Source organism: Cololabis saira, chromosome 13 (assembly GCF_033807715.1).
Source record: "Cololabis saira isolate AMF1-May2022 chromosome 13, fColSai1.1, whole genome shotgun sequence".
NCBI lineage: Eukaryota > Metazoa > Chordata > Actinopteri > Beloniformes > Belonidae > Cololabis > Cololabis saira.
This window is the reverse complement of record NC_084599.1, coordinates 21,047,744-21,069,134: the sequence shown is the minus strand read 5'-3', so window position 1 is coordinate 21,069,134 and position 21,391 is coordinate 21,047,744.

The following is a 21,391-nucleotide window of genomic DNA, read 5'->3' as shown; positions in this document are numbered from 1 at the left end:
GAGCCGCTGCTCCTCCACATCAAGAAGAACAAGATGATATGGCTTGGCCATCTGATGAGGATGCCTCCTAGACACTTCTTTGGTGAGGTTTTCCAGACATGTCTCATGGGAGGAGACCTTGGATAGGTGTAGGAAAATGGATGGATGGATGACCAGAAACTAGCACAATTCTGTCTAACAAATGTTCATTGCTGAGTGAGTAATTGCATGGCCTAACAAACATGTAATTGAGAAGTTAATTGCTTCTTTAGATGTATATAATTCTATTTTTTGTGTAGCTACAGGACATAGTTGTATGACACTACTTCATAGTTTTTCATTTTGAGAGAAAAGCTGGGTCGTGAAGAGATATTCAGGGACTTGTGGGATGCCAGTCTGCCCTTTTACTGGCTTGTATTCCACTAGCTCCTTCTGCGCTTGGCAAAGGGTGTGATCCCCTTTGAATATTGAACAATTTCCAGCCATCCTTTTTGGCAGCTGGGGTAGTTAAAAGCTATGTCATTGCTGTCCAGGAGCATTGCTCTGTTAAAACAAAGTGGGATGAACACTACTTTCTGCCTTTTTGCTTCACACGCACACACACACACGCACGCGCGCACACACACACACACACACACACACACACACACACACACACACACACACACACACACACACACACACACACACACACACACACACACACACACACACACACACACACACACACACACACAGAAAAATCAGACTACTGTATAAAATTTGAATGCATGATTACGGTAAATTTTAGCATGCTGTGGTACAAAAACAGATAAATAAATTGTAATCCAGTGTTTGTATCAATAGGATTATACTCAAACACAAAGAGCTGTGTACACCTCCACACAGTTCTGAAAAAATGCTGGATTGGCATACAGTATTTACGTCAACTTTCTGCTGACGGAGCGTGTACGTGTATAACAGCTAATAGGCCTCACCCACATGTTGTCATTTTCTGGAGACTCAATGCCTTATTCCAAAAGGTTGCAGACCCAAAACATCCTGTACAGCAAAATCAGAGAAAACAAGGGAATAACAGCATCTCTCCAGAGAAGTATCTCACTTCTCTGCACTTGTTAACCAAACAATTCGTTTTGTTCTCCTTTTTTATTTTATTTGGGTATAGTCCTGTTCTTGAGTGTTTTGCCTTGTTCTTCTGCCTTGTGTTGTCCTCTGACCACTTTAAACAATTTAATCATTCCATCATACCAATTAGAACATTTACCTGGGTCTGTCAATTTGTTTACTTTTCTCTGCCTCTTCAAAAGCTGTGTCCTTCACTTGATTGGATTCTTGATGTTGAATAAAAAATATAAATTGAAGAATCAAGAATTTTTAGAGCTTAAAGCAGCACAACGGAACTTTCAGCTTTGTTGAGTTTGGCGCCTCCTTTGGACAAAAATCGGTAGTGCTTTACCAGAAAGAACACTCCATTTCCCATGAGCACCAGCGCGTACTGCCGGAAAACCCCCGTCCCCGCCGCTGCATTCGTTTTGATGAGAGAAGACGGACTTTCAAAACGACTTTTCTGTTTTCAGCGGTCGTTTGCAGGATGGATAATGAAGAGGTAATGTATCTATTTTTGGCTAAACAATATAATTTGACGATGTTGAAAAACACTAAGTTCAAATTGGTTTTATTAAGTTTTTTCAGCGAGATAATGCGCCCTACAAACTCATACGCTCTGCACCTTTTTCCTGTCACGTTTTTTTAGAGGGACTTCGTCATAAATTAGTAGTCCAACATACTTACTGACAAAATAAAAAAATACTTTATAACCTGTGAATAACTGAATGCCCATTCCTTATATTTTGCAGATCAGCCCTGCACAATTTTACAGCTCTCAGGAAAAATACTAGAAATGTTCTATACATTTTCTTCGCATTGCATTATTTCCTCTAGTGCTGTAATTCTATTCAATTGTATTATTATTTTATAAAGCTTCCTCATTGCGAATTACACATTTTTATGATCACTATTATTTCTCTGTCTGTTGTTGATATTGTCAGTAATTTTAGAATTACCAAAACCCAAGACGAATCCCCAGTATGTGAAAACATTCTAATTTTGAGTCTTATTGATCATAGAATTCTACATTTACATTTGTATCATAACAATTCTGTCTCTTGTTTTATCAGGAATCTGCTGTTCGTGAGAACACCTCTACCTCTGCATCATCAGAGTTTGAACCCCCACAAAGACAGAACCGACACGCAGCATATATATCATATATATATATATGCATATATATTATATATATATGCATATATATACATATCGCCAGTTTGTGCTATGGCAGCATGATGTTTGGAAAATAAGAGACACCTTTCCAGACCCAATGGGACAGTACACTGGTTTCAGGGATCCCCGTCTTCTCTAGAATGGAACCTTTATGAGGATTACTGCAAATATTTTGATATTGTTTTTTTTTTTGTTCCATTTTTTCCTGTACAGTTATTTTTGTGTGTTTAAAATAAAGACATTTGTGCAAAACAAGACAGACTTTTATTTACACACCTTTCAGAAAATAGAACATTCTTGAACTTTGTTATTTGCATAGTGACAGCAGTTATCCCATACATACTTATTATAAACAATAAGTAATCTGTATCACAGTAGCAGTAATGAACAACTGTATGACAGGATAAATTACTGTGAATAAAGTAAACAAGTGTAAATAGAGTAGTAGAAAAATAAACTAAAAATAATGAACTGATAATAAAAACTGAACTATGAAACAGTGTAAGAAGTTACTGTAAATAAATACAATGACTATAGTAGCAGTAGCATCTTGTGTCCATCCATGTTTCGTGCTGGGAGAGTCCGCGTGTGATTCACTGCTGGAGTAGGAGAACCTTCCCTGATGATTCACTGCTGGAGTGTAGGAGAACCTTCCCTGATGATTCACTGCTGGAGTGTAGGAGAACCTTCCCTGCATGAGGATGTGATTCTGGAAGTTTTCCAGATCTGATGTAGTCCTGCAGAGTGTGAGAATAAAGATACAAAAACATTATGTCTTTCTGATAATTACTGACCTATAAATCATTCAACATATTTTGTTGATCACAAGTTTGAATTTTTTCTTTGTTGAAGTCACTGTAATTATGCAGAAAGTAAAAGCAAGTAATGTATAGCTATAGAAAAATTATATATATATATGTATATATTTATACACTCACAAGATAAAACGACACATTATAAACACCATATAAGGTTTCTTTTACCAGTCTTGTTATTATTTTAATATAATTCCAACAAAGTAGATTTATTTTATATGCTTATATGGTGTTTATATTGTATTTTTTTCATCTGGAAGTGTATACTTTGCCTATATATTTCATTTTTCTGGCTATATTTTACTATATCTACAAATGTGTTGCTTTTACCATCAGTATAAGTATCTGTATATACAGACCTGAAGAGTCAAAAGGTTTACATAGATATTGACATTTGATACAGTAGCAACACTTACAGCAGCTGTAGTAGTTTCAGGATAATTGTTTTTGTAAAACACACTGACATAGGTGTTAACAAAAGTGCATACCTGGAGGTGATGAACGTCTTTACATCCTTCAACCATCTCGTCCAAGACGACGGCGCTACAAGGGCTTGTAGCGAGAGAACGCCGGGCCAATGTTTATTCTCCACCGGGCATTTAGCTTACTCTCCCGCTTTCTTTTTTTCGCCTCCTCCGCTCCGTTAAAACTTTTATTTTCTTTGTTTTTTTCGCTGCTTCGGCCATGATACCAGCTCCTCGTTTAGCTCAACACCAGCTTCTGCTGAGCTCAGCCTCTGCGCTCCAAGCCCCGCCCATTTTTGTCTCGACTACGAATCGGGAAGGAGGGGGAAGTGACGTATGTGCCGTAAAGCAGTCAAAGTCGTAAAATTTGTAGTTTTTTAGTGTGGCAGGGTTCCTACCATGCTCCTCAAAGTTACATAGTGCCAGTGAAAGCGATACAGACCCCCTCAGATCATGACAGAGGTGTCATTAAACCTGTTGGAAGTTGATGTACCATCACAATGACTCTGGAAATATGATATTAAGGTGGAAAAGTTACGTAGTGTCACTTTAAGTCATACCTGAAAACCATGCATACTCACACCTACGGGCAATTTAGAATAATCAATTAACCTACTATGCATGTTTTTAGACTCTGTGAGGAAACTGGAGTATGTGGAGGGAACCCACGCAAGCGGGGAGAACATGCAAACTCCACATAGAGAACACCAGGCCAGGGAGTTGAACCGGGAACCTTCTTGCTGTGAGGCAACAGTGCTAACCACTAAGCCACCGCAGTATCAATCAAGTTTGTCTGTGGTGTACTGTGGTGGGCCAGCTAACTTTCGACTAAATGCTGATCCAGTACTTCTGTTTCCCTTTTTTTGTTGGGTGTATTGATTTCTCTTTTTCAGGTTTGCATCTTCAATCTGAAAAATAACCAGGTGCCATGAATACATATCTGGCTTGTCTAACAAATCGCCTTGATATGCCAGATATGCCAGATATGAAGATTATAATTGCACTATGAGAATTATTCCAGAAATTACACATACAAATCTCTGGAAATTAATCTCTGTAATAAATATAAATGATTTTTCCCCCATCTGTTAGTGGACATAGTGTCCACTTTTCATGAAATGATTGTCAACAAAAAACAAAATTATCCAACTTCAGGGGGAAACAGTGTTATATATAAAATAATAGCAAGCAGCGATGATCGGGCCCCCGCGGGTGCAATTTTCTCCAATTATGTTCAAGTAGTGCTGGGCGGTATGACCAAAAATTTATATCACGGTATTTTTCAAAATTATATCGGTTTCACGGTATATCACGGTATTTTTTTTTTTCATGCACAACTGGGTGTTAACCACATTTTCTAATGATTTGGAAAGGAATTGCTGCAGTAAATTGACTTAGAATGGCCTATTTTACTGTTATGAGGACGAAATATTGTAGAAAAACATTAATGTCCACACTATTATAAATACAGGTTTGCATGGCCTCACAAATTGATGCCGTTTACAATGAGGTGGCGGCACTTATGATTCTAATGTAGGGCTGAACGATTTTTGAAAATAATCTAATTGCGATTTTTTTCCTCAATATTGCGATTTAATATGCCATTTCTTTTTTCAAGGTCATGTTCTCATGTATTTTTCAACTACACAAGCAATAAATCAGTCTGTTTCAAGTAGATTTTCACTTGAAATAAGTAGAAAAATCTGCCAGTGGAACAAGATTTTTTTGCTTGTAATAAGAAGATAAATCTTGTCCCACTGGCAGATTTTCCTACTTATTTCAAGTGAAAATTTACTTGAAACAGGTGAAAATTATCAAATAAATTATTTTTCTGGTGTTATTTTTCTGGTGATGACTCTAAATGTTGAAATAGCAGTAATACCACATTCATTGATGAAATGACATAATGGATGGAAAGGGGGGATGGCAGTTTTACAGGGGGGATGATTTGGACCGTTTTTATTTCAGGGGGGGATGATTTGGATCGTTTTTATTTCAGGGGGGATGATTTGGATCGTTTTTATTTCAGGGGGGATGATTTTGACCGTTTTTATTTCAGAACTTCTTCATAAATAACTCAAAAATCCCAGAGAGAAAAAAAAAACACCAGCAAACTAACAAACAAACCAATAAAGCTATCAGAGTTAACAAAACGAACCAGCAATGAACAACTCGCAGCCCCGCTGTTTTAACCTCTCCTGCTGACGGGCTGCAGGTGTGGTTTAAGGCTGATTTATGGTTCCGCGTTACACCAACCCTACGCCGTGGGTTACGCCAACTACGGGTCGATTTAACGCGGAACCATAAATCAGGCTTCACAGCGCCCGGCTCGTACTCCTCGCCACGCGCAGCGCCTCGTCGACTCCACGCTCATGTATTTAATAAATTTATAAAGCCTGTATACTTATAAAGCCTCACTTGGCCAGGCCCAGGCCCTTATGATATGAAAAATTCATATCATAAGAAAAATAAACACCGGTATTCGGTATGAACCGGTATACCGCCCAGCACTATGTTCAAGGACTCAAAACTCTTTATGTCCAACCATTAAAAAGTTATGGCAGTAGAAAGTAGGAACTATCAAATATGGACCAATCAGATAAAGAAGGGGGGGGGCGCGCTTTTCGGCGTCTATCGTCGCCACAGTAACTCGTTTGACTGACAAAAGTAATGCGCATCGTCGCAGGATCGAGACGCACATTTTGATGTACAACACACCTGGGTGCACGTTACGGTTCGGGCCGCATTAACGGCCGAAGAAATGGCATAAAGTGCGCCAAAATTACACGATTTATTCAAAATGGCCGACTTCCTGTTCGGTTTCGGCCATGGCGCCAAGAGACTTTTCTTTAAGTTGCAACATGATACAGGTGTGTACCGATTTTTGTACATGTACGTCAAACCGTATTGTGGGGCTTGAGGCACAAAGTTTTCTAGGGGGCGCTGTTGAGTTATTAGACCACGCCCATTAATGCAAACCATTAAATATCACATTTTTCGCCAGGCCTGGCTTGCGTGCAAAATTTGGTGACTTTTGGGGCACGTTTAGGGGGGCAAAAAGGCCCTCATTTCGTTGGAAAAATAAAAATAACGAGAACAAGAACGAGAAAAAAAAAAGAGAATTGCTACAGATACAATGGGGCCTTCGCACTGTCAGTGCTCGGGCCCTAATAATAATACATTTTACTTATAAGGGGCTTTCATGAAACCAAAGGACATTTTACAAAAAACAAATAAAACGATGTTGGATGAAATCAGCATATAGTCAAAGCAATAAAAGACAGTGTAGTTGGTCCTAAAGTGACTAGGCAATCTTAAACAGCTGAGTCTTGAGTCTGGATTTAAATATGGGAAGAGAGTCAATATTTTGGCTGTCAGGTGGTAAGGACTTCCAGAGTTTTGGAGCAGAGTGGCTGAAAGCTCTGTTGTCCATGTTGCTGAGAGTTGTTGTTGTTGAGAGTGGACATATGCTGTCTCTGTTATTATTAACGCATTGATAATATTGGATTGTAATCATTACAATTTAAATTTACTTCTAAGCTTTGTGAAGGATTTCTCAAGTGTAAAATACGTTATAATCTCAGTTAAATACAATATATTCCTTACATTAGAAAGACAAAAACTTGAGGGCAATATTTACTTAAATCAGGCGTCCACAACAGTTTTCTGAATGTGAATACATTGATTTTGTGTCTCTCTTGTTACTTGAGGTTTATCCTCCTTATTAGAAAAGTCTTTGGTTTACAGTAATTGGAGAGTAATTGAGGCCTGATCAGATTTTGCTTTAGGTATGACACACCTGGCCACTTGGTGGGGTTGTTAGTCCAGCTATCTTGTGCCAGGTGAAAGGCCAATGTGAAAATTGTGGATATGCACGCACACAGTTCAGTTCAGTCAGAAAATTATATTTAAAAAATCTCTTAAGTGCACATGAAAACCTTTAATGGAAACATACAGTCTCATGCCACCCAGCCCTGCAGGGAGTCTCCACTCACAAGTCACAGCTGCATAAAGTGATGCGCCCTGTTGAATTCTTTTGTTACAGCAAATCCCCTGACATTAAAGCCAGATGACATCAGTTCATGTATGTTAATTTTTTTTCATCAAAGACACAATACTGATATCCTCTGAGGAATAGTTATTAACAGCATTTTAAGCCATCTGTTTCTCAAAAACAAGGTGAGAATGACCAGTAAAAGTACACATGAATACATTTATTATCATTCATGGAGATTAGCAGTGATTAATGAGAGGTGACAGGAGATAATCATATCAATATTACTCTATTCATATTCAGATTTTGTACTGTTCCCGTGCAGGAAAACAAAGTGACTAATCATAACCATGTCATAGGCTGACTTTAATAGATGCATTAGGATTGATATACCCCTGGGGTGAATGGGTTATTGCTCACACAGCAGAATCATCTGTGCTGGCAATTAAATCAGATAGCATTACAGGTTCATTTATGAGACCTCTACATAATGCGGGCATAAAGAAGGTGGTCAAATACATGGTAATTGCAACAAATTTAAGAGTTTGAGCAAGAATACGTTAAAGGGATTATCAAAGTGGTTCTTTGTGTCTGGAACCGGAGGAGCATACAGCCGTGTTAGTTTTGTGATATTTCATTCATTCAAATTAGATTCACAAAAGAGATGAGAGGAAAGACTTTGAAGCATGTGTTCCACAAATGCCGCTTAAATCTATTTTCTCCAAATTATACATTTATTATTTTCTCGTAAGTGTTCAAAAAAAGACTCAGTAGTTAGAACAGAGTGACTAGACTGAGGTTTGTTGAAATTGGATGGTTGTGGAAAGAGGGGACAGGTAGGTGCGAGGGAAAAGCTTAGCTTTACTGTAAAGATCTATTCCACCTAAATAATACACAATTCCAATACCAAGCGGCTATGTGAATACATAAAAAGATGAGAACGTGGCATGTCACAGATTATCAGAACTAGTGACCAGATGCTATATGCCACACATAATAGCCACTGTCAAGACTCCAACAGTTGCAGCGATGTAAGAATTATCACTCTGACACGAAAACTCGCTTAGCCAAAACTCAAAGAACAACAAAAATCATATTCCACTGAAAAAGTCAAAATCTCTGTGACAAATCATTTTCAATTTCCCAGACGGTTTCAGTTACCAGTGTACATAAATAGGGCTATGAAGATCTTGTGGAAACATACAGTCTTTCCTCTATGATAACTGGATGAGGCATGACGAGACAGATTTGTGACTGGGCCCCTCAATTCTATTCTATTCTATAGAGGTGTCAATCAGTTCAATCACTCAAGTATTTCCTGAGATATGGCTTTGTGTAAACACCCGCAGGTCGGCAACTGTTCCTCTTGGGTGAGTATAATGTATACTGAAGAAGTCAAGTGACACAAACAAGATTATAAAAGTTATATTTAAGGAGTGAAGAGTTGCTAAAATGGAAGGGTGGAAATGCACCATGGGTGTCCTTTTAGTCCTTTGTGTCCTAAATTACAGTGACTGACCTGATGGGATCTACCAACTTAAAATGCAACAACTCCTTACCACCATTTTCACTGTTCGCCAATCATCAATAAATAAAAGAAGAAAAAAAATATGAATTGTGCCTAAACGCTGAGTTATGGTTCTGCGTCAAAACAACGCCGGGCCTACGCCGTAGGGTACGCGTCGACGCAGACCACACGCCGTCACTGACGCCGTCACTGACGCCGTCACTGACGCGTACCTCCCAAAAATTGTAACAACGCGTCGAGGCGATGCAGACCAAACGCAGACCAAGAGGGCTGTGATTGGTTCGCTTGGTAGCAACGCATTTCCGGTTTCTGGTTTGAAGCAGTCATGAACTTTCAGCGCTCTTTTCTTCGTGTATGTGTGATTTTTTTTTGTTTTGGTTTTTTGCACAATAGTTGTCCTTACCTCTTTGATTCACTGCGACCGGAAAAGTCGGATACACCATTCAGGAAAAGATCGCTACCTAGTGGTCGCGGGGGGTACTGCACCGCGGAGAAATGGAGTGACGGAGAAGTCCGAAGGGTTCACGATGGCGTCACAGTGACGGCGTAGGCTAGGCGTCGATTTGACGCAGAACCATAATTCAGGCTTAAAGAGAACAGTGTTGGCTGAATAACATCATCTCTTGTCTCAGCATATCCAGTCAGCACCAGTTCAACAGGTCCCCTCCCCATGCAGCAGTTGTTTTTTTGTTAATCCACAGCAGGGATGTGGAGGTTTCCGAAAATTCTGTTCCTGCGAATGGAGATGTGCGTCAATGATTTAGACCCCATAAAATTACCCTGAACCCTCCAATAACTATGGAAACTGACCAAATGTTGTCTTATTTTCAATAGTTATTTCTACACAGGTTAAATGATCAGATCACAACATAAAAATAAGACATTTGGAGTTATTAGGAAATGTATTTTATCGTTTAGTCTAGCTGTAGCAATCCACTTCCAGTTATGATCCTAAGCTCGCCAACAGGCTTTGTCAGATTGGGCTATTGGATGCTCAGGGAAGAGGACAATATTCACCCTCTTATCAAACCCTGGGGTGAATGCCAAATTACCAAATTCCCAAATGTTGGTGAATCTTTTTACATGCTATGCTCTGTCCAAGAAAATACAATCTATCATCTGCCTCTTTGACTAGTAAAACCCGTTTCCAAACCAGGGCATGTAGCAGAGGTAAACCTCGGCTCTAAAAGACTCTTTCCTATTGGGCTCAAGATATCTAATTATGGTCACACTGTGAGCCCAAAGGGGATGCTGGCATGTTGTGCATGTGTTAGGGAACAAGAGATGGGATGACTGAGGTAAAAAAAAAAAGATGATATATGTGTTTATCATGGGGAGCAGTAAATGTTGAAATCCACTACTGGCATGCATGTGTGTGCTGCTGCTGTTTCATGGCAGATTAAAGCCTCCTGTGGTCAATTTGCTCTCCCTAATGTCAGGTCCCCTCCAAAGACTTGAATCACTTGTAGCCTAGCAACGGTGGCCACAGCTAGGAAGCGCAAGTGAAGCGCAGCCATGCATGTAAAATTCCACCTGCTTAGGTGTGTGTGTGTGTGTGTGTGTGTACACATTCTTTGTTTGTGTATGTCTGTGTGCCTTTCTCTTATGTTATGTGTGCAAATAAATGTCTGTATAAGTATCTTTCAGGCATAATTAGTACATGCACCACACAGATGACCACTTAAGGTTCCAACGAGGACAGTCATGTAAACCCAGACAAAAACTCCTTCTGTTTCCCTCCCAGTTGTGTTTAGTTTTCACATTTTTCACTGAACCCACAAAGCCTTCTGCCTTAAATTTATACTTTACTTTATCGCTTTATTCGTCTCATCCAACAATATCCACATGTAGTATGGCTCTCTAGGGAAACCAGTTTTGTGGCTAAGATTTCAACTTTCTGGGACTTAGTCTGACTACAAATGGCTGCATGATAGCCTCAGGCAAAAATGGGGATGCATATTCCCCAGACAGCATAATGAATCAGAGACGAGGGAGCAGGGAAGTGAGAGATACATCCTCATACCACAAACCAGCTGGGCACCCTCTTAAATAAGAAGCAGATAGGTTGTTTTATTTCATGCACGATTCACTCAAACATGGGTAGTCTTGCTGTAAATCTTCTGTTTAAAAAACACAGCTAAAAAAAAGAAAAGAAACGTGCATGCAGGAGACATCAAATTCAGATGAGGTGTCTTATTTATTTATAGAACTTAATTATCTATGAAGTTCTATAAAAAAAAATAAAACTTAACTTATTCATTAACTTACAGTATAAATCAAAAAATGGCTGAACATTTAGAAAAAACCTTGATAATTTTTTTTTCTAGAATTCAATTTATAACTGACAAACCTGAGTTTAAAAAAAAGAGTGAGAAAAAAAATCAACTAAAATAGACAGCACCTGCTTTGCGATTCACCCTAATACAATGCTAGTACAAATTGGGGTTTAGTCAGAAATAGCAATGGACCAAAAGAGAAAAGCTCACTTTTTGGCAGGCAAGATCACAGTGAGGAGACTGAAGCCAGGATACATGTATTATTCTGTGGAGAAAATAGTGGATTGTCAAACAAAGCCAAACACACTGCTTGCTGCACACTGCTCACTGCTGCAGAAGAAAGATAGAGCTCAGGATGATATTAAGAAGATATGGTTTCTTCTTTTTAATATCACGCTGTTTGGGACATCACATCCTGTTTTCTGTTCAACATCCCTTGTGTTGGCAGTTACTTGTACCTTAAACTGACAATCATTTTAATGCTGTTTATGAAGTTGAATGAAAATTCACCACAGTGAGCAGGAAAACCCCTGCAGGTTTCGATTGCACTCAGAAGTAAGTGGCATCATTCATTACATTTTGCTACAAATAAAAACAAGAGAGAACAGTTTCTAAGTTAATCTGACATCCCAAAATGAAATATCTGCAAAGTCTGCTATAGAAAGGGCTGGCATTTTCAAAACAATACTTTGTGAGTGTTTGGATAGCAGTTTGGGACACGTATGTGCCTCAGCCCGTGGTGAACTTTGCATGAGCTTTGTGAACAATATGAGATCAATTACCAGTTCCCACGTGCCAGGAATTCATTACCCAATAATACACAACTGTTCAGCTTATCTGTTACAGCTTAAGGTCAGACATATATATTAGCCAGAGTTCCATCTTGCTGCCTCAACATGTTCTCTGTATCAACAATACATTTGCAAGACGTTTTTGGCTTTGCTTGTCAACCTGCTGTTGACTTCACAGAAAAACACATGTTGCCTGGCTTCAGTATCATGGGCTCGAGTTTTCTTTTCTCTATTTGGCTAATCTCTCATTTGAGCTCCTATTTAATGGTGAAAAACTGTAAGGCAAGTGCTGTCAGCTATGGATGTTTGAGATTTATAAACCATAAGTGTTAGTTACTGGCAGGATTCTTAGAACCCACTTGAAACAGTGACTACGTTTACATGCAGTCAAAATTTGAATTATTGCTAATATTCCGGTTACTGCAACATTCAGAATATTCCGTTTACATGCGTGAGCAAACAGGGTTATCCCTGTATACATGTAATTAATCATTTGGGATATCTCGATCAAAAACACCGATGCACGGAGAACATCATGACGCAATTACTGTCATTTCCGCTTCTTCTTCCTGTATCCAAACATTACATTTAAAAGAACAATTAAAACCTGTATGTTAAGGAAATATAACGAAAAATGTTGAGTTTGATTGACATACCCGTAGGCGGTGGTAATTTTATTTAATGTTATTTTAATTTTATTTTAGTTGTTTTTATTCACTTAGTTTTTTGTTTTTTTTTAATTATTATTAAATGATGTTATTTGTGAAAGGGGCAGATCAGATAAGATTCTTCTTCTTTCTGCTCCCTTTTCATTCATAAGTTAGGAACATTTGTATTTGTGTTTGTATTGAATTGTTTTGTTTTTTGAATGAAAATAAAGAATAAAATGAAATGAAAAAAATGAAATGAAATCCAAATTCAAAACAAATGCTGCTTCGCGCAACTTTTCGCTCACCTTCTTGTAAATCTCGGTATCCCGGTACTTTCTACCGTCTACAAATGCCAAAATGTTCATATCCTTCATTACATTTATAAAATGATTAGTCTCTTCCTCACTCCAAAAGTGTGGCAAAAGTGTGGCGTGGTCTTGCATTTGTCCCAGGGGTCATATTCGGGTTTTTAAAAACCCGAATATGAGCAAATTCGGTTATTCAAAGGGGTTATTGGTGTTTACATGGCCGTGCAAATTCGGGTTATTGCCAATATTCGGGTTTTAAAAGGGTTATTGACTGCATGTAAACACAGTCACTATTTTTTTTTTTATCTCTCTACATATTCTATTCATTTTTGTTGTGTTTCAACTATCAAACTGGGAATGAAAGGCGGGTATTGAATCTGATAGATAGATAGATAGATAGATAGATAGATAGATAGATAGATAGATAGATAGATAGATAGATAGATAGATAGATAGATAGATGAATTGAATGATCTGTTTCTTGGTTAAATTGTTTCAAACTGGAACAAAATGTTTCTAATAGGGAAATAAAAAAAAAAATTAAAGCTGCAAGCAGCGATGAATGGGCCCTCGCACTCTTGTGTACGTTCAGGTGTGCTGCAGTGGAAGCGCTTGTATGACTGGCATGTAGATTCTTCAGGCCTGGACATTTAGCGGATTACACCAGCCACGACTCTCTATATCAAACCATTCAAAAGTTATGGCAGAAAGTAGGAACTAGGAATTTTTGGCGTCTATCGTCGCCATGGTAACGCTTTTGACTGAGAAAAGTAATGTGCATCGTTGCAGGATCGAGACGCACATTTTGATGCATAACACACCTGGGTGCACGTCAGTTCGGGTGAAGAAGCGGCCGAAGAAATGCCATAAATTGCAGCAAAATACATGATTAATTCAAAATGGCCGACTTCCTGTTCGGTTTTCGATTTTCGTACATGTACGTCAAACCATATTGTGGGGCTTGAGGCACAAAGTTTTCTAGGGGGCGCTGTTGAGCTATTAGGCCACGCCCATTAATGCAAACCATTAAATATCAAATTTTTCACCAGGCCTGGCTTGCGTGCAAAATTTGGTGACTTTTGGGGCACGTTTAGGGGGGCAAAAAGGCCCTTGCTTTGTTGGAATAATAAAAATAACGAGAACGAGAACGAGAACGAGAAAAAAAAAAGAGAATTCCTACAGATACAATGGGGCCTTCGCACTGTAGGGCTCGGGCCCTAAAAACTATAAAAAGAAACACAAAGAGGAGCAACAGCAGCAACAAAAAGATTATCTGAACTCATCAATGCCTTTGACTTTTAATTCATTGCAGAAAGTATATAAAAGCGTAATACATTTCATGTTTTTGTTTAAATTGATTGTCAACAAATTTTTCAGAATGAACCGTTTCACAGTGTTATCACATTTGAATAGTTTGTATGATCAAGTATGGAGAAAAAGGATATTAGAGAATGAGAGAGCTGCAAGCAGAGAGACATGAGCCAGCAGCAGCACCAGATTACATTAGCAAGGCATGAGGCAATGAGAAGGTCAGCGAATCAGATACCGGTTCAATACAGCAGCATGGCGCTAAGGGCAGAAGCTGAGCTGGGCCGTCATCCCAGCAGATTGCTGAGGAAGCCTTGCCTTTGTGAATGCGTTAAAGGAATCTGACCACGCTTGGAGTGGACAGAAGAGTTCGTTCCTGAAAATGGCAGCAGGTCCGTAGCATCGGCGTGGGAGGAAGAACTATGTGCTGAGTATAGACAAAAAAGTGGTAATAATAGAGAGAATGAACAGCATTACTATTTTCTGTCTCTATGTGTTCTGAGTTTTCTTTTTGTTTTTTAGTTTAAAAAGCTCACACATGCATACTTGCCTCTTTATATATATTGCAGATATGGATGTGCTGAGAATTTAGCTGATTTTGTAAAAGGCTTCCTTACTGTGTAAAAAACTGACAAATGACTCTCATTTGACGGATTACAATATCAAAGCAACATTTTTATACGTGCTGCAATTTATAAAAATCAATTACAACTGCATCTACTCCTGAACCATGCAGTAAATGAATTTAAATTTTGAGTGGCTATTAAGTCTCTCATGGATCATATTGACGTAGATATGTCCCTCTAACTTTTAATGGCTGGCACTTACGGTAGATGAGTCGTTCAGCACTCTTAACCCATTATACTGTTAGTGGACACAGAGCAATCAGGAGGGTGAAAGATTTTCATGTGCTCCACCAGTGAAGTACACCACTCAGTTGGATTCTAATTGACCTGCTGTAAAAGGAGTGGACAAGCGAGACCGCTCCCAGTGAAAAGTACCTACCACTGCGCATCAGATCGACCAGTGGGGGAAACCCTATTGGATCATGGTCCTTTTTTACCCTCAGACATCCAATTCACTCACACGTTATTTACAAGAAAATCACGATTAGATTAAAAGAAATGAATGCAAACATTACACAGGGAATTCTTGGGGGACTTCATACTGTAAATAGAAATGTTATTGGTTTGAAACAAAACCACAAAAAAACGGTTTCAACTTGCATTTAAGGCAGAATTACTCCATCCTCAAACAACTGTCAACAAACGTGGGGGATGGTGTGATCATCATAATTAAGTTAATCAACGGGGAGAAAGTATTTCAGGGCCAAGCACATTCACAAGTAAAACCTCAAGCGTTGCTTACAGTGTTGGAAATCATAAAAGAGCAAAGCACAGAGCGTGCAACGTTTCTCAAATCTGGGATATGTGACAGAAAATGAAAGATCCAAAGAAAGCGTTGCTGAGAATATTGACTGATGAAGAAATAAAGAAAAATGCCAGGAGATCAAAAAAGATCTAAATATGTGAGATTTAAAGCTCAAGCTCAGTTTACTATTGTGTAGAACTGTGTGACAAATATAACAGTAAGAATATTTTACTTGAAGTACAGACTCATGAAAAAGATTATAGTTGGACAAATGGACACTTAATGGCTAGCATCACATTCAAATAATCTATTTCAGCAGGAATTTCTTTCACATTTGCACTAGCTGTGTGTCTTACATGGATGTGGTTTCTCATTCAATTAGCTAGAAGAAGATTTCCAACAGGAAATAAACATTGCAAGAAGGTTTTTATTAAAGCAAGTCGAGAGGTTTTCCTAGCTATAATCGATCAGTTATTAATTCCTATACCTAACCAGTTTGCCTGTGGTAATAAAATCTAACCAAAGCGCAAAAGGAAACTGATTTCGAGCAAAAGTGAAGTTGAAGGATGAAAACTTGAGTTTTCTGGATGTCAAAACTGCAATAAGACAGTGCTGCATGTTCACATTGCAGTTCCAGTGAAACTGATGTATATTTACAGGTCCGGTCTAGTTTACTGAGAAACACAGGAACTCAGAAATGGGAATTTGACAAGTCTGACTCGCTGCTTAAAGTTTTTTTTACACAACAAGCATCAGTCATCCAGTACTTCTTCTTCCGTACTATTTTTCTTTAAAATATAGCATCCTTTTGCCTCATACACACCCATGACCACATCAGGGTCAATGTGGGGCTCACTATCTTGCCCAAAGACAATTTAACATGAGGTCGGGGATCGAACTGCTGACCTTCTAACTGGCTGACAGCTGCTCTCTCCCGAACCGCAGCTGCCCCCAAATAACTGGTTGCAGGTGTTACTTCACTACAAATTCATATTGGTGACTTGAGGCACCAGCTTGAAAGCACCCCAAGAGATGAGAGATTTGATCTGGGTCAGGTATCATGGATACCTGCTTCTTTACTATTCAGGATAATATTAGGATCATTGCAAAACAGTTTCTTCAGGGTCTTCTTTTTTATCATTAAAAAAATGATAAAAAGAAAAACAAAAAACTTTTTCTTATTTTGCAGAACGAACAAAAGGCATCATCTTGATCTGTCTGCCTCTTGGAAATATGGTCAACCAAAGTTGTTTAAAGAAATCTTGATTTGGTTGACGTGTCATTGTGTTCCTTTTTCAGTTTGACAGGAATACATATGTGAACATGAGCAGCTCTGTTGTTTGCCCCTTGGATGAAGATACTGAGCCATTGTTTTGACAGCATGGACAGACCCATCTTTTAAAAGTCAATTTCTTGTTTTAGGAGCTTTAGACCTAGCCTGCAGTATATACACTTTTCTGGCCATGTTTGCCAACATAATTCCGAGGAGAATGGGATCCATTATTCAAGAGGATAGTGTTGTTCCTTTGAATGATGATGGAGAATTTGAGAAACAAACTGCAGCACTGAAGGTTAAGGATACTCATTTTAAGAGCTAACAAGTCTGAATAGCTTAGTTGGTGGTAAACAAATGTTTTAACATGATATGGTTTTAACCCTTGCAAAGCACTAAGGCAAGCCCTTGGAGTAACTGAGGGCCTTTGCTCTGGCTCGGATCATTTTGACCTGAGGCTTGGGGCCAATCCCAATACACCCCCTACTTTCTACCACTAGCCCTCACTCACTACCACTACCCCTAAAAATCAAGCAACAAATTTTAAGGGCCCTTGTAATCTTCCCAGGGCCCAGTCCCAATACACCCACTACCCCTACTTTTCAGCACTACCCCTAAATTTTGCTTGCTACGTCACTGCGTGGTTTATGTTCGGGTACGTAAGCGACTGCGTGGTTACGTTTGCACATAACGCACACCATATCAGGAAGCCGAGAGCCAAAAGCTGTTTTAATTTCAGCTGTAGCGCTGTTAATATGCCACTTTATTAAGTTTTTAATATTTTTTCAGGCGAAAAAGTAACCGTTAAGATCCACAACCTGCGCTCAGTTTATCCAAATAACACCTGTTAAGAAATTTGATCCTATGTTTTCGGAGATGAGAAGAGCCACCGGCCCGGAGCAGCAGCAGCTCATGTCAGGTCAACCTGCACCGTGGTCCCGGGGAGAAACCTGCAGCTCTGTTGAGAATTACCGCTGGCTGAAATAAATCATTTAGGAAGATAAATGTTGGTTTAATAGATGAAATCTAACAGTTGTAGCTACGCCTGTTAAGAAATTTGCTCTGAAAATTTCAGGATGATGATGCCTGCCGGCTTTCGGGAGCTGATTTATGGTTCCGCGTTAAATCGACGCAGAGCCTACTGTTATGTTGCAAAAGATAACATGACACGTAACTCAAGTCGGAGTTGACGTGACTCCATTTATTTCAAACCCAGAACATGAATGAATGAAAAAACCCACTGACTCCCGTAAACCGGAACGGGGAGTGTCGTAAACAGAAACCGTTCTTAAAATTACAGAACCTTTTTAGAGTATGTCTGTGAACCACCAGACATAACATTTCCCCCCCCTTCACACAACCTAGGTGTGATACTCAGTCTCAAAGTCCCCCAGGTGTCTAGGCCTGGTGCGAGCCCGAGCTGGGCGACCCTCGGGTGCAGCAGCAATGTCCGGTGGCCGCTCTTCGACTGCGGCCTGTGCTTGGACAGCTGGGGCGGCTGCCACATCAAGCTGTGTAGCCGGCAGGGCTGTAACGGTTGGTACACCCAGTCCGGACCCGGGTGGGGCCTGCACCTTACGCAGGCGGTTAGCATGCCAGCGAGTGCCATCGGCTAACCTGAATGAAGCTGGGCCAAGCCGTTTGGTAACCTGGACGGGGTCTGACCAGAACGACTGGAGCTTGTCGCCACGATGAGGTCGTCGGATCCTGACCCAATCCGAGACAGCGATGGCAGGTGGTCTAACCCGTCGGGTCCTGTCGAAGCGGTCCTTCATCTGGCGTTGACGGGTAGTGACTGCGGCTTGAACCGGGTGAACTGGAACCTCAGCCAGTGTGGGGCGGAGCCTATCCAGAGGCAGCTGGAGCTCCCGTCCCAGCATGAGGGAGGCTGGAGAAACTCCTGTGGTGGCGTGTCGGGTGGCCCGATAGTGCAGCAGCGTCTGTAGGAGACTGGTGGTGAGTGTGCACCCTTGTGCCAGATGAGCCCTGATCCCGTTTTTCAACGTTTGATTTAAACGTTCCACCCCCCCGTTCGCCGCCGGGTTGTAGAACGCCGTGCGGATGTGGCGAATCCCTTTCCCCGCCAGGTATGAGGACAGTTCATGGGAGACCATTTGGGGTCCATTGTCAGTCGTGATCCTCCTGGGCAAACCCCAACGCGCGAACAGAGACTCCAGAATGTCAATGAGCACCTTGGCTGTGACGGAGCCCGCGGGTGCCACCTCCGGCCACTTGGAGTGGAGGTCGTAAACCACGACAAGGAACCTCTGGTGATGCGGCACCCCATGCAGCTCACCACAGATGTCAAGCTGCAGGTGCTCCCAGGGCTGTGATGGCCAGTCTAACGGCTGCATGGGCGGGGGTGGGGCCGGGGCCCTGGTCTTGCCGCTAAGAAGGCAAGCAGTGCAGTCCCTGACCAGGGCCTCTATTTCCCTGTCGATGCCCGGCCACCACACGACATCACGGCACCTTTGTTTGAGCCTGACTATGCCCAGGTGACCCTCGTGCGCCATAGCAAGGACACGCGCCCGGAGGTCACCAGGGACCACAGTGCAGAGCCCACGGGCGACACAGGTGTCGTTCCAGCATGACAACTCCTCCCTGACCCTGTGATAGGGAAGCAGCTCGTCGGGTACCCTCCCAGGCCAGCCTTGCCTGACGTAGGTCGAGAGTGTGGACAGGATGGGGTCGTTCGCGGAGGCGTCCCGAAGCTCCTGCAGCGACACCGTCTCGTGGAGGGGCGAGTGGAGGAGCTGGATGAGGTCCTGGTCGGCCTGGTCCCGTTCGGGGGCCAAAGGTTGGGCTGTGGGTGGGCTAGGGATTGCACGTGACAGCAGGTCAGCCACCACGTTGTCGCGGCCTGGCGTGAACTGCAGGCGGAAGTTGTACTGCTGCAGTCGGTCAGCCCAACGATGGAGGCGGAGCGGTTTGTGGCCGGTGCCTGACGTTGCCAGGAGGGTAGTGAGGGCCTGGTGGTCGGTCCTCAGCGTGAATGTACGCCCATAAAGGTACATATGCCAGCGCTCACAAGCCCAGAGGCACGCTAAGGCCTCCCGCTCCCCCACCGAGTACCTCTGTTCTGTGGGACTGAGAGCCCGCGAGGCGAAGGCAATCGGTCTCTCGACGCCCCCCTGCAGCTGGGACATCACCGCGCCGACGGCGAGGGCAGAGGCGTCGCACGTGACGAGGGTGGGGCTGACCAGGTCGAAGTGCGCCAGGACCGGTGCAGAGGTGAGCTGGGACTTCAGTAGGCGCACGGCGTTGGAACATGCCGGTGTCCAGACCCAGGGCTCATCCTGCTTCAGCAGTTTACGCAGTGGCGCAGTCGTGGCAGAGTACTGTGGCAGGAAACGGAGGTAATACGCCGTCATGCCCAGGAAAGAGGCTACCTGAGCGGCTGAGGTCGGCTCCGGGACACGGTGGATGGCCTCTGTGTTGGAGTGGAGCGGGTACGTGCCACCCGCTGAGAGGCGGAACCCGACAAAGTCAATGGCTGGGGCGGCGAAGACACACTTCTCGCCATTGAGTGTGAGGTGATGCTTGGCCATTGCACTGAACACCCTGTGCAGGCGCTCATCGTGTTCCTCGACCGTGGCCCCGTGCACCACAATGTCATCCAGGTAGATGGACACACCTGGTATACCTGCGAAAACGGAGGCCATAATTTTCTGGAAGCAGCTGGGGGCGGAGCTTAGCCCAAACGCCATGCGTTTGTAGCGGAACACCCCTCTGTGGGTGATGAAAGCGGTGAGGTTGCGGCTCTCGGGATGTAATGGCACCTGGAGGTAACCCTGGCGGAGGTCCAGTTTAGAAAAGACGGTGGACCCGTGGAACTGGGCGGTGAGCTCCTCTGTGGTTGGCAGGGGGTATTTGTCGGGGATGATGGCCTTGTTCACCGCTCGCAGGTCCACGCAGAGTCGCAGCCCCCCAGACTTCTTCCTGGCCACCACCAAGTTGGAGATCCAGGGTGACGCGTTCACCTGCTCGATGATGTCGTCATCCAGCATACCTTGCAGCTGAGCAGAGATGTCGTCACGGAGCGCCAGGGGAGAACGACGGAGGGGCTGTATGACAGGCATCACAGTCGGGTCCAACAGGGGCTGGTGGGCGAAACCCACGAGGCAGCCCACCCCGCTGAACAGCGCAGGCCACTGTTGCTGCCAGGGGATGACAACGGCGTTAATCTCTGAGCCGGTGGTGTCCAGCAGGGTGAAACCGAGGCTGGTGAAGAGGTCAAGGCCCAGGAGGTTGGTCCCGTGGCGTGCAACATTGAACCTAAAGACGGGCAGTGTCTTATCTCCGTATTTTACGGGCAGCTGAAGGGAGCCCACAATGTCGATTTTGGAGTCGGCGT